Raw genomic sequence first — 13,579 nt, 5'->3', positions numbered from 1 at the left:
TATCCTTTAACGCCCACATAAAATCTATTTCAAGGACCGCCTACTTCCATCTACGTAACATTGCAAAAATCAGGCATTTCTTGCCTCAAAACGATGCAGAGAAACTAGTCCATGCATGTGTTACTTCAAGGCTGGATTATTGTAACTCCTTATTATCAGGGTGTACCAAGAAGTCAGTCAAGTCGCTTCAGCCGATTCAAAATGCTGCAGCTCGTGTACTAACCAGAGTTAGGAAAAGGGACCACATTACTCCTGTTCTGGCTGCCTTACACTGGCTCCCTATAGAACACAGGATATAATTTAAAATTCTTCTTCTCGCCTACAAAGCCCTTAATGGGCAGGCGCCATCTTACCTTAAAGAACTCATTATACCTACTGTCCTACTAGGGCATTGCGTTCCAAGAATGCAGGGTTGTTGGTTGTTCCTAGAATCTCTAAAAGTACAATGGGAGCCAGAGCCTTTTCTTATCAAGCTCCACATTTGTGGAATCAGCTTCCAGTTTGTGTTCGGGCGGCAGACACCCTATCCGTTTTTAAGAGTGCGCTTAAGACCTTCCTTTTTGATAAAGCTTATAGTTAGGGCTGATTAGATTCAGCCCCTAGTTTTGCTGATATAGGCTTAGTTTGTCGGGGGACATCTTACTTCTTCCTTCTCTCTGTCTATACCTGTGTACTCTCATGTTCCGATTAACCCAGCTTCCCCAAATGTCTTTCTTTTTGGTGTCTATATACGCCGGGATCCGGAGACATGGATGATCCTGCGGTCCAGTGCCCTGGATCACGAGCCCTAGATCTTGAGTCGTGGCTGTGGTCCTGGATCATAAGTCCTGGATGGATATCCTCGTGGATTCATCTTCTTATTATAGACACATGCATTTCCAAAAATGTGGACTACCTATGTTGCAAATGTATTATCTTTTCAATTTACACACGGCATCTATTGCACGTCTGTCCGTCCTGGGAGAGGGATCCCTCCTCTGTTGCTCTCCCTGAGGTTTCTCCCATTTTCCCTTTAAACTGTGGGTTTTCTCCGGAAGTTTTTTCCTTGTACGATGTGAGGGTCTAAGGACAGAGGGTGTCGTATTGTCATACTGATATTCTGTACACACTGTGAAGACCACTGAGACAAATGTAACATTTGTGATATTGGGCTATATAAATAAATAAATAAACATTGATAATAAATACATGTATCCTGATATTGAAGACCAAGCTAACAGTTGGTTTTATTATGAACAGAGCAAATCAAACAGACCAACCAAAGGATTTTATGTAGCAGATTTGTGCTTTTATCCATTTGTCACTATGATGAACATACATTGAAAATGTGCAATACAAAATTCATAAAATACAAATAACTATACAAACTAGGGCTGTCAGTCGATTCAAATATGTAATCGCATGATATCCATTGTTAATCGCAAATTAATTGCACATTTTGTATCTGTTCTAAATGTACCTAAGGGGAATATGTTTCAAGTTTGTAATACTCTTATCAACATATGAGTGGACACGTATGCTTTATGCAAATGTTTGTTTATTATCATTTGAACAATGACAAATATTATCCTTCTCTCTCTCTCTCAACCCTGTGTACTTCTGAGCACTAAGCCTGTTTGCAGTTGTCGGCGAAATGCCGCTCCTCTGTCTTCATAACAGTCAAAGCATGAGACTGAAGTTCCCTCTGTGGGTCAGAATAATGCGCTGTGGTGTGCAGTCGACACGCAGTCGATCCTAATGATCTAACGCAGCCCCTCGTCCTCCACAGTGTCGCGGCCCGTCCACACAGCGGCGTGCGCTGACGCTTGCCGGCGGGCGTGTCTGAAACTCGACCAACAACCAATCACACGAATCTCCCGCCCCTGACACACAAGCAGCGGTTTGATTGGCTAGAGCTTGTACTGGCATATGATTCGATTGGCTGACGCTCCAAAAGTTGAACATTGCTCAACTTTTGCAGCGAGCCACGCGAGCTATGCTCCGCGTCGCTTCCCACGATGCATTTCGGCTAAAAGTGACGTCACCCCATTCAAAGTGAATGGTGAAGCGTCAACGCACGCCGCTGTGTGGACGGGCCGTCAGGCTGTAGCCACCCATTTAGCTATCGCTGTTGTCGTCCAGTCGTCTCCTCGGCTAACTTTAAAGCGTGGACTGTCGCAAGCGAGCGGCTGTCGGCATCAGCTGTGGGTTTAAAACACCTTTTTTTGTATCCATATCTCTCGCTAGAATCTCCCACCATCCAACTAACAACAACGTCAAGCCTTTGGGCTCTGCAACTACCGGGCGGGCCGAAGACAAATACACATGCGTTAATCGCACGTTAAAAAATGTTTGCAATTAACTTGACAGCCCTAACATAAAAATGTAAGTTGATATAGCAATGAAATATAGCATTACAAAAATAAATAATTTCAAGTAAAAATGTGCGGTAAAATAATGTAATTTAATTGAATAACGATCGGTCCTGACAAACCAGAAACTACACTGTGTTTCCCACCGCACACACTGCATTATGGGAACTCAGACTGAGAAGTTCCCTGTGTGTGTGTGCGTGCGTGTGTGTGTGATGGTGGTAAGGTGTGAGAGCCCTGGGGAGTTGGCTAATATCCTTTCCAACTGGATATGACCACCAAATCGTGTTTCTAATTATTCTTCAAAAATAAATAATCTGTATTTCTTTCTTGATGCTATAAATTATATTTATTAAACTATGCTCGAGTATTATATAATAAACTAAGTTAGTAAGGTAATACAACCATAACCACAGAGATAATGATTTGTAGTTAATAGTTCATTTCCAATACAAGAAATAGAAGACTTTGATTGTTGTTCTGCATTTCTGTTGATAATGACAAAACCTGACACTTTTCGTAAATGTTTTTATTTACTGCGTAAAAAGTATCGCCACATTACGATTTCAATTTAATTTAGACCACCAGGAGGCAGTTTTGAAGAGATCTGGTTTTTAATACTTGGACTGGGGAGGAAATAAAAAATTAAATTCTCATTAGGAACTCCCAGTGTGATGAAAGGTCTGTCTCAATAAGACAAAGGTGAGCGGACACTCCCTTTACAGAATGAAGCAAGTCCTTTTGAGTTCAGTGTATTTTGCAATTCAATTCTCATTCATTAAATAAGTTGAATAAAACCAATAAGATAAGAAGAAGCTTCTCACCTGATCGGTCACCTTTTATCTCATCTGCTCAGTGACTTGCTGTGATTTGCTCCGTCAGTCATGCCGGATGTTGGGTCTCTTCATTATGAAACATCATGGTTGACGTAACCGCAGTGACATTTGGATTCCTTAATTCCTGATAAATGTCAGTTTCTATTGACACAGTCATATCATGTAATTATGCCTTTTAGCATTGAGGTCATTCTTAGTGAAGGTTTTGTACTGGATTGCTATAATACAAATATCATTAAATGAGAACAAATTTAGCGTGATACATTTTGACAAGAAATTGGTCGAGGGACATGGTCTGAAAAAAATGTCAAAATGTCAAATAGATATGATAATTAAAAGAAAATTGTGAAATGTAAGGAAAATGTGGGACCAAACAAAGTTTAAAAGAATCTTGGAACTATATGGGAATAGTACAACACAAATGAAATACATCTAAATCCTAAAGCAGGATAAACAAAGTTGCAAATCTAATGTGTGACACTGTTGTTGGTCTTCATGGAGCAACACTGTAAAGATAATAAAAGGGGTTTTCTGTTTAGTGTTTGATTTACCCTGTTAATAACTGATATGTTTCGTTTGGTAACAAGCTATAAACCAACAGTTACTGGCAATACGTGTGTGTGTGTGTGTGTGTGTGTGTGTGTGTGTGTGTGTGTGTGTGTGTGTGTGTGTGGTGTGTGTGTGTGTGTGTGTGTGTGTGTGTGTGTGTGTGTGTGGTGTGTGTGTGTGTGTGTGTGTGTGTGTGTGTGTGTGTGTGTGTGTGTGTGTGTGTATTTAACAAGTAGATTAACTGTGAAGACATGATTATTGAAAAACAAGTAGTTAATGTAAGGAGACAACTCCCTTTTAATTCTTATTTGTTGTACACACGTCTTACACACATGTTTAGAAAGCCATACCTCTTATATAGCCACACACACACACACACACACACACCACACACACACACACACACACACACACACACACACACACACACACACACACACACACACACACACACACACACACACTAGCTGTCCTGCTGAAGGAGGTCTTTGGTTTTTTGCAGGTTGTGATCAACAGCTCCATCTAAGAACTGAACCCAGGTCAGCTGGGATTCCCCGCATACATGACTGCACCTGAATAGAGGGGTAACATTTTTTATCCACAATAACAATTACAATAATAATACTAAATGAAAAGATAATACAAATTAAGTTCATTTCTACTAGGCTTGAGATTTTTATCGTTAAAATTCCCATTTTATATCATGCATATTACACATGAAATACAGTCGGAGCAAAAGAATACTACATATTAACAGATATGAACTTCAAATATCAGAAGTATTATAATCACTAAACATTAATGTTACCTGATGATCTCAAGAACTTTCTTTAACAGTGCTCCCAATTTAGAAACCTGCAGCGAGAAAAGAAAAGTCCTTTATATGTTAATATGAATATTGAATGACACGTTTCATAATATTCCTAAATACTATATAAAGGGCAAAGACCACCTTTAACTGCTCTAAACATGCTCTTTTGAAATGTGCATATTTCACCAGGGTTTGTCTTAACCCCGTCAACAGAGTGTCGAGTTATGTACGACACTTTAAAAAGGCTCAGCAATTGAAGCACACGCGTTGAGCACCAGGAAAAGCGCTTTATAAATGTATTGTATTATTATTACTAAATAACTGTGTGTAACACACATCTGGGTTTCCTACAGTCCAACTCCAACACGAGTTGGACTGGTCTGACCTGTGTCCCTTTGATAAGGAGAAAAAGAGCTGCTGCTGATCTTAATCAACACGGAAAAAGTCAATCGTTTTCTCTGGAAGTAGAACAAAGAGCTGCTTCGAATACCACCGACGCGGATAACTAAACAATGGGGACATTGGCTCAAGAAAGTGAAGCTGCTGTTCAAAAGAATAGAGGAGCCTGATTTTCAGGTTGTCTGTTGTGCCTCGACTGTGACATGTTCCCATGCGTTCATGTTCAAAAAGCTCTTATGTATAAAACAATTCCGCTTGCCGACAAAGACCTACATGGACATATTAGTCCTTGCTCTGTGGAGATGTGACTCGTCTGCACACCCGTCGCTGCTGGCAACACGACATTACATTGTTCACAATTGCAGGAACAGTCAAGCCACACCGTGCCTGAGAGGAGCACAACATTTACATATGGCAACACTTTTCCAGATTACTGGCATCATTTTCAGGTGATTTGAAATGAAACTAGATTCATTAAGCGCTCATCATAGCAACTACATATATTCTTTTAACCCTCAAAACCCTGAAACTGTGTCTCATTAGTAACGCAAAGAACCACCTCGTAGATAAATGCCTTCAGAAAACATAACGTTGCAATTTACATCAGTACACATATTGCATACTGTATATCAAAATATTACAGGCGTAATGAGGGAGTGTGTGTGTGTGTGTGTGTGTGTGTGTGTGTGTGTGTGTGTGTGTGGGTGTGTGGTGTGTGTTGTGTGTGTGTGTGTGTGTGTGTGTGTGTGTGTGTGTGTGTGTGGTGTGTGTGTGTGTGTGTGTGTGTGTGTGTGTGTGTGTGTGTGTGTGTGAGAGTGTGTGTGTGGAGAAGAGTCTTGCATTGTCTTGTTCCATTGTCAAAAGATATCGCATTTTGATGATAAGAGAGAGATGACTGATTATTGACATGGCTGATCCCTCGTTAGGAACACTTTGGTATATTGTAAGCCGAGGTCCATTTTTGATTAATAAAAAAAGTGTACTCGTAACACAAAACACGAGACATTGTCTCATGAGTAACGAGGGTTAACACGTGGTGGTTTAATGCTTCAGACAATATACCATCAGAGATTGGCGTGACATTTTTAAAATTACAGATGTTACAGGTGTGTGTGTGTCTTACATTGTCCTCTACTCCGCTATAGTCCATGGGTGGATAGAGACAGAGAGCCAGATCATCGACACTGAGGAGGAAACAGGAAGAGGCAGAGATTTGTTTTGACTGTTCTATTATTGGACACAAATGTTGATTGAGTTTGTTTAAAAAAAGCAAATTGATCAAAAGCTGGCCGAAAGATAAATGAAGATTGGTGTTGGGCAAAATACCAAATCTACTCTTCTAATATCAGAGTAGCACATGATAACAAAGGCCCTGCGTAGCTGTGTACGTAACAGGACGTATGATTACCAGAAGAGCGTCAGGACTGTTTTAGGCATATAAAAAACGTTGTTGTCACAATAGTTGTCTCGGTGACAACAATCCACATGATGATTCACTCTATGGAGATAGACATATGACTGTCATGTTTATTTCTTACGTGGGCCGCAGCTAATGAACTTTGAACCGGTATTCTGCGTCTTGTGACTGAAACACCCTCTTGTATATCAGCATGTCAAGGACTCTGTTCTGGGAACTATTTGTCCCACGCAGCGCTGGGTGTGATGACTACTTCCATTCTTGCAAGGATAATACAGTGATAACTACTGTAAAGCCCATGTTAGCCGGTGCGGACCGGCCAAAGGTAGCTCCTCTCCTCCGCCGTCCCCCGGCAACTCCCGAGCAGCAGGGAGACTGGGTGACTGTTCAGAAGGGGCATAACGCGAAACCCGCAGGTCCCCACCAACCCGTTCACGTATCTAACAGATATTCCCCACTCAGCGAGACCCGCTGAGAAGCCAACTCTGGTTATTGGTAGCTCTATTATGAGACACGTGAATTTAGAGACCGACGCCTCCACAGTCACATGCATTCCGGGGGCCAGAGCGGGCGACGTTGAGGCGCAACTTAACCGGCTGGCTAAAAATAAACGTAAATACAGTAGGATTGTTATTCACGTCGGTGGTAATGATGTTCGTTTACGCCAATCAGAATGCACCAAAGTTCATGTGGCGTCGGTGTGTAGTTATGCTAAAACAATGTCGGACACCGTAATCTTCTCTGGTCCCCTCCCCAATCTGATCAACGATGACATGTATAGCATGTCATCATTTCAGCGCTGGTTGTCTTGGTGGTGCCCAGCAAACAATGTGGGCTTCGTAAATAATTGGACAGCCTTCTGGGGAAAACCTGGTCTGATTAAAAGAGACGGCATTCACCCTACTTTGAAAGGTGCAGATCTCATTTCGGCAAACATTTCAGGGCTTTGTGGACGTAATCCATGACAAACTGGAGTTGAGACCAGGAGGCGGAGTCGCAGTCTTACACGCTTCTCTGCGCTCTCTCCTAGGCAGTCATCCATAGGAATCCCGAACCCAATAAAATACCCAATATTAGCGGTGTGTGTGTCTGCCCAAGGACAATTTAAGGTAAAACCTAATAGAGGTGTCATACATAATAACCTAATAAAAGTAAATGTAACAACTACTACAGTGCAACAAAACAGGAAGATTACATGTGGTCTCTTAAACATAAGATCTCTAGCATCTAAAGCAATATTGGTAAATGATTTAATATCAGATTATAATATTGATAAATGCTGTCTCACTGAAACTTGGTTGAGACATGAAGAATATGTCAGCATAAATGAGGCCACTCCACCCAGCCATGTCAACACTCATATTGCTCGAGGCACGGGCCGAGGAGGTGGAGTTGCAGCAATCTTTGACTCAAGTTTACTTATCAATACTAAACCAACATTAAATTATACCTCTTTTGAAAGCCTCGTTTTTAGTCTTACGCATCCGACCTGGAAAACTTTGCAGCCAATCTTATTTGTTACAGTGTATCGTGCACCAGGTCCTTATTCAGAATTCTTATCAGAATTCTCTGAGTTTTTATCAACTTTGGTTCTTAAAACAGATAAAGTAATTATCGTAGGTGACTTTAATATTCATGTTGACGTTGATAAAAATAGCCTTACTGTTGCATTTAACTCTATATTAGATTCTGTTGGTTTCTCAGTGTAAATAAACCAACCCACTGCTATAATCACACTCTCGACCTTGTTCTGACTTATGGTATTGAAATTGAGCAACTATTAGTCGAACCGCATAATCCTGCTTTATCCGACCATTTCTTAGTAACTTTTGAAGTACTGTTACTAGACTACAAAGCATTAGTCAAAGGCTCCTGCAGCAGAAACCTATCTGTTAGTGCTATAGCCAAATGTAAGGAAGAGATTCCACCAATACTTAACTCGATAGCATGTCTGCATGTAGGGGAGGAAACTTATACAAAATGTACACCACCCAAATTGATCATGTTGTTGATAGTGCTATAGATGCGCTGCGAATAAAATTAGACTCTGTTGCTCCTTTGAAAAAGAAGAAAACAAAACAACATAGATTAGCTCCATGGCATAATGCCGAAACCCGCAAAATAAAGCAAAAGTCTAGACAACTTGGAAGGATATGGCGTTCCACTAAACTTGAAGAATCTCGTTTAATTTGGCATATTACTCTCAATGAATATAAGAAAGCACTGCGTAAAGCGAGAGCAGCCTACTACTCTTCATTAATAGATGAGAATAAGAATAAAGCAAGATTTCTTTTCAGCACTGTAGCCAGGCTGACAGAGAGCCACAGCTCGACTGAGCCTTCTATTCCCATAGCACTCAGTAGTAATGATTTTATGTGCTTTTTTAACGATAAAATTGTTACTCTTAGAAACAAAATCAATGACCTCTTGCCTTTGACCAGTATAGTGTTATCAACAGCTCCCGGAATCGTAAGTTCTAATATTACACTAGAAAGTAAACTAGAATGCTTTTCAGCCATAAACCTTGAACAATTAAATTCAATGATTCTCTCTTCTAAACCATCAACGTGCATGTTAGACCCAATTCCAACTAAGCTGTTGAAGGAAGTTTTTCCATTAATTAGCACTTCTTTATTAAATATTATGAATATGTCTTTATTATCAGGCTATGTTCCACAATCATTTAAAGTAGCAGTGATAAAACCGCTTCTTAAAAAGCACAACCTCGATCCAGAGGTTTTAGCCAACTATAGACCTATTTCTAATCTTCCGTTCCTCTCAAAAATTCTTGAGAAAGCGGTCGCAAAACAGTTGTGTGATTACTTAAAAAACAATGATTTATTTGAAGATTGTCAGTCTGGCTTTAGAACACATCATAGCACAGAGACAGCTGTGGTTAAAGTCACAAATGACATTCTAATAGCCTCAGACAAGGGACTTGTCTCTATTCTTGTCTTGCTCGATCTCAGTGCTGCATTTGATACTATCGACCATGATATCTTATTGCAAAGACTAGAGCACTTAGTTGGCATACAGGGAACTGCTTTAGGCTGGTTTAGGTCCTATCTATCTGAACGCTCTCAGTTTGTACGTGTTAACGATGAATCTTCCACGCAAACCAAAGTTAGCCATGGAGTGCCACAGGGCTCAGTGCTCGGACCTATTTTGTTCACATTATATATGCTTCCGTTAGGCAATATTATAAGAAATCATTCTGTAAACTTTCATTGTTATGCGGATGATACTCAACTATATTTATCAATCAAGCCTGATGAAATTAATCATCTAAATAAAATTCAAGACTGCCTCAAGGACTTAAAAACATGGATGACCTTCAACTTTTTGATGTTAAACACGACTAAAACTGAAGTTATTGTACTTGGCCCGAAGAATCTACGAAACAAATTATCTAAAGATATACTAACTATGGATGGCATTAATCTGGCCTCCAGTGAGACTGTAAGGAATCTTGGTGTTATATTTGATCAGGATTTATCCTTTAACGCCCACATAAAATCTATTTCAAGGACCGCCTACTTCCATCTACGTAACATTGCAAAAATCAGGCATTTCTTGCCTCAAAACGATGCAGAGAAACTAGTCCATGCATGTGTTACTTCAAGGCTGGATTATTGTAACTCCTTATTATCAGGGTGTACCAAGAAGTCAGTCAAGTCGCTTCAGCCGATTCAAAATGCTGCAGCTCGTGTACTAACCAGAGTTAGGAAAAGGGACCACATTACTCCTGTTCTGGCTGCCTTACACTGGCTCCCTATAGAACACAGGATATAATTTAAAATTCTTCTTCTCGCCTACAAAGCCCTTAATGGGCAGGCGCCATCTTACCTTAAAGAACTCATTATACCCTACTGTCCTACTAGGGCATTGCGTTCCAAGAATGCAGGGTTGTTGGTTGTTCCTAGAATCTCTAAAAGTACAATGGGAGCCAGAGCCTTTTCTTATCAAGCTCCACATTTGTGGAATCAGCTTCCAGTTTGTGTTCGGGCGGCAGACACCCTATCCGTTTTTAAGAGTGCGCTTAAGACCTTCCTTTTTGATAAAGCTTATAGTTAGGGCTGATTAGATTCAGCCCCTAGTTTTGCTGATATAGGCTTAGTTTGTCGGGGGACATCTTACTTCTTCCTTCTCTCTGTCTATACCTGTGTACTCTCATGTTCCGATTAACCCAGCTTCCCCAAATGTCTTTCTTTTTGGTGTCTATATACGCCGGGATCCGGAGACATGGATGATCCTGCGGTCCAGTGCCCTGGATCACGAGCCCTAGATCTTGAGTCGTGGCTGTGGTCCTGGATCATAAGTCCTGGATGGATATCCTCGTGGATTCATCTTCTTATTATAGACACATGCATTTCCAAAAATGTGGACTACCTATGTTGCAAATGTATTATCTTTTCAATTTACACACGGCATCTATTGCACGTCTGTCCGTCCTGGGAGAGGGATCCCTCCTCTGTTGCTCTCCCTGAGGTTTCTCTTTCTCCCATTTTCCCTTTAAACTGTGGGTTTTCTCCGGAAGTTTTTCCTTGTACGATGTGAGGGTCTAAGGACAGAGGGTGTCGTATTGTCATACTGATATTCTGTACACACTGTGAAGACCACTGAGACAAATGTAACATTTGTGATATTGGGCTATATAAATAAATAAATAAACATTGATAATAAATACATGTATCCTGATATTGAAGACCAAGCTAACAGTTGGTTTTATTATGAACAGAGCAAATCAAACAGACCAACCAAAGGATTTTATGTAGCAGATTTGTGCTTTTATCCATTTGTCACTATGATGAACATACATTGAAAATGTGCAATACAAAATTCATAAAATACAAATAACTATACAAACTAGGGCTGTCAGTCGATTCAAATATGTAATCGCATGATATCCATTGTTAATCGCAAATTAATTGCACATTTTGTATCTGTTCTAAATGTACCTAAGGGGAATATGTTTCAAGTTTGTAATACTCTTATCAACATATGAGTGGACACGTATGCTTTATGCAAATGTTTGTTTATTATCATTTGAACAATGACAAATATTATCCTTCTCTCTCTCTCTCAACCCTGTGTACTTCTGAGCACTAAGCCTGTTTGCAGTTGTCGGCGAAATGCCGCTCCTCTGTCTTCATAACAGTCAAAGCATGAGACTGAAGTTCCCTCTGTGGGTCAGAATAATGCGCTGTGGTGTGCAGTCGACACGCAGTCGATCCTAATGATCTAACGCAGCCCTCGTCCTCCACAGTGTCGCGGCCCGTCCACACAGCGCGTGCGCTGACGCTTGCCGGCGGGCGTGTCTGAAACTCGACCAACAACCAATCACACGAATCTCCCGCCCCTGACACACAAGCAGCGGTTTGATTGGCTAGAGCTTGTACTGGCATATGATTCGATTGGCTGACGCTCCAAAAGTTGAACATTGCTCAACTTTTGCAGCGAGCCACGCGAGCTATGCTCCGCGTCGCTTCCCACGATGCATTTCGGCTAAAAGTGACGTCACCCCATTCAAAGTGAATGGTGAAGCGTCAACGCACGCCGCTGTGTGGACGGGCCGTCAGGCTGTAGCCACCCATTTAGCTATCGCTGTTGTCGTCCAGTCGTCTCCTCGGCTAACTTTAAAGCGTGGACTGTCGCAAGCGAGCGGCTGTCGGCATCAGCTGTGGGTTTAAAAACCTTTTTTTGTATCCATATCTCTCGCTAGAATCTCCCACCATCCAACTAACAACAACGTCAAGCCTTTGGGCTCTGCAACTACCGGGCGGGCCGAAGACAAATACACATGCGTTAATCGCACGTTAAAAAATGTTTGCAATTAACTTGACAGCCCTAACATAAAAATGTAAGTTGATATAGCAATGAAATATAGCATTACAAAAATAAATAATTTCAAGTAAAAATGTGCGGTAAAATAATGTAATTTAATTGAATAACGATCGGTCCTGACAAACCAGAAAACTACACTGTGTTTCCCACCGCACACACTGCATTATGGGAACTCAGACTGAGAAGTTCCCTGTGTGTGTGTGCGTGCGTGTGTGTGTGATGGTGGTAAGGTGTGAGAGCCCTGGGGAGTTGGCTAATATCCTTTCCAACTGGATATGACCACCAAATCGTGTTTCTAATTATTCTTCAAAAATAAATAATCTGTATTTCTTTCTTGATGCTATAAATTATATTTATTAAACTATGCTCGAGTATTATATAATAAACTAAGTTAGTAAGGTAATACAACCATAACCACAGAGATAATGATTTGTAGTTAATAGTTCATTTCCAATACAAGAAATAGAAGACTTTTGATTGTTGTTCTGCATTTCTGTTGATAATGACAAAACCTGACACTTTTCGTAAATGTTTTTATTTACTGCGTAAAAAGTATCGCCACATTACGATTTCAATTTAATTTAGACCACCAGGAGGCAGTTTGAAGAGATCTGGTTTTTATACTTGGACTGGGGAGGAAATAAAAAATTAAATTCTCATTAGGAACTCCCAGTGTGATGAAAGGTCTGTCTCAATAAGACAAAGGTGAGCGGACACTCCCTTTACAGAATGAAGCAAGTCCTTTTGAGTTCAGTGTATTTTGCAATTCAATTCTCATTCATTAAATAAGTTGAATAACCAATAAGATAAGAAGAAGCTTCTCACCTGATCGGTCACCTTTTATCTCATCTGCTCAGTGACTTGCTGTGATTTGCTCCGTCAGTCATGCCGGATGTTGGGTCTCTTCATTATGAAACATCATGGTTGACGTAACCGCAGTGACATTTGGATTCCTTAATTCCTGATAAATGTCAGTTTCTATTGACACAGTCATATCATGTAATTATGCCTTTTAGCATTGAGGTCATTCTTAGTGAAGGTTTTGTACTGGATTGCTATAATACAAATATCATTAAATGAGAACAAATTTAGCGTGATACATTTTGACAAGAAATTGGTCGAGGGACATGGTCTGAAAAAAATGTCAAAATGTCAAATAGATATGATAATTAAAAGAAAATTGTGAAATGTAAGGAAAATGTGGGACCAAACAAATGAAATACATCTAAATCCTAAAGCAGGATAAACAAAGTTGCAAATCTAATGTGTGACACTGTTGTTGGTCTTCATGGAGCAACACTGTAAAGATAATAAAAGGGGTTTTCTGTTTAGTGTTTGATTTACCCTGTTAATAACTGATATGTTTCGTTTG

The 13,579-nt window shown here is 40.4% G+C and overlaps 1 long non-coding RNA gene across 1 annotated transcript; it reads right to left on the bottom strand.

Annotated features, from left to right (window-relative positions):
* Positions 1–4,135: 4,135 nt before the first annotated feature.
* LOC117446507 (uncharacterized) lies at positions 4,136–13,237 on the bottom strand. The gene is made up of 4 exons (XR_004552144.2): positions 13,033–13,237; positions 6,070–6,130; positions 4,545–4,591; positions 4,136–4,308 (listed from the first exon to the last, which is right to left on the bottom strand). It is a non-coding gene; the product is annotated as an uncharacterized lncRNA (long non-coding RNA).
* Positions 13,238–13,579: the final 342 nt, after the last annotated feature.

The sequence above is a fragment of the Pseudochaenichthys georgianus genome, chromosome 5 (assembly GCF_902827115.2).
Source record: "Pseudochaenichthys georgianus chromosome 5, fPseGeo1.2, whole genome shotgun sequence".
Lineage (NCBI taxonomy): Eukaryota > Metazoa > Chordata > Actinopteri > Perciformes > Channichthyidae > Pseudochaenichthys > Pseudochaenichthys georgianus.
This window is presented reverse-complemented; position numbering and strand designations above follow the sequence as displayed.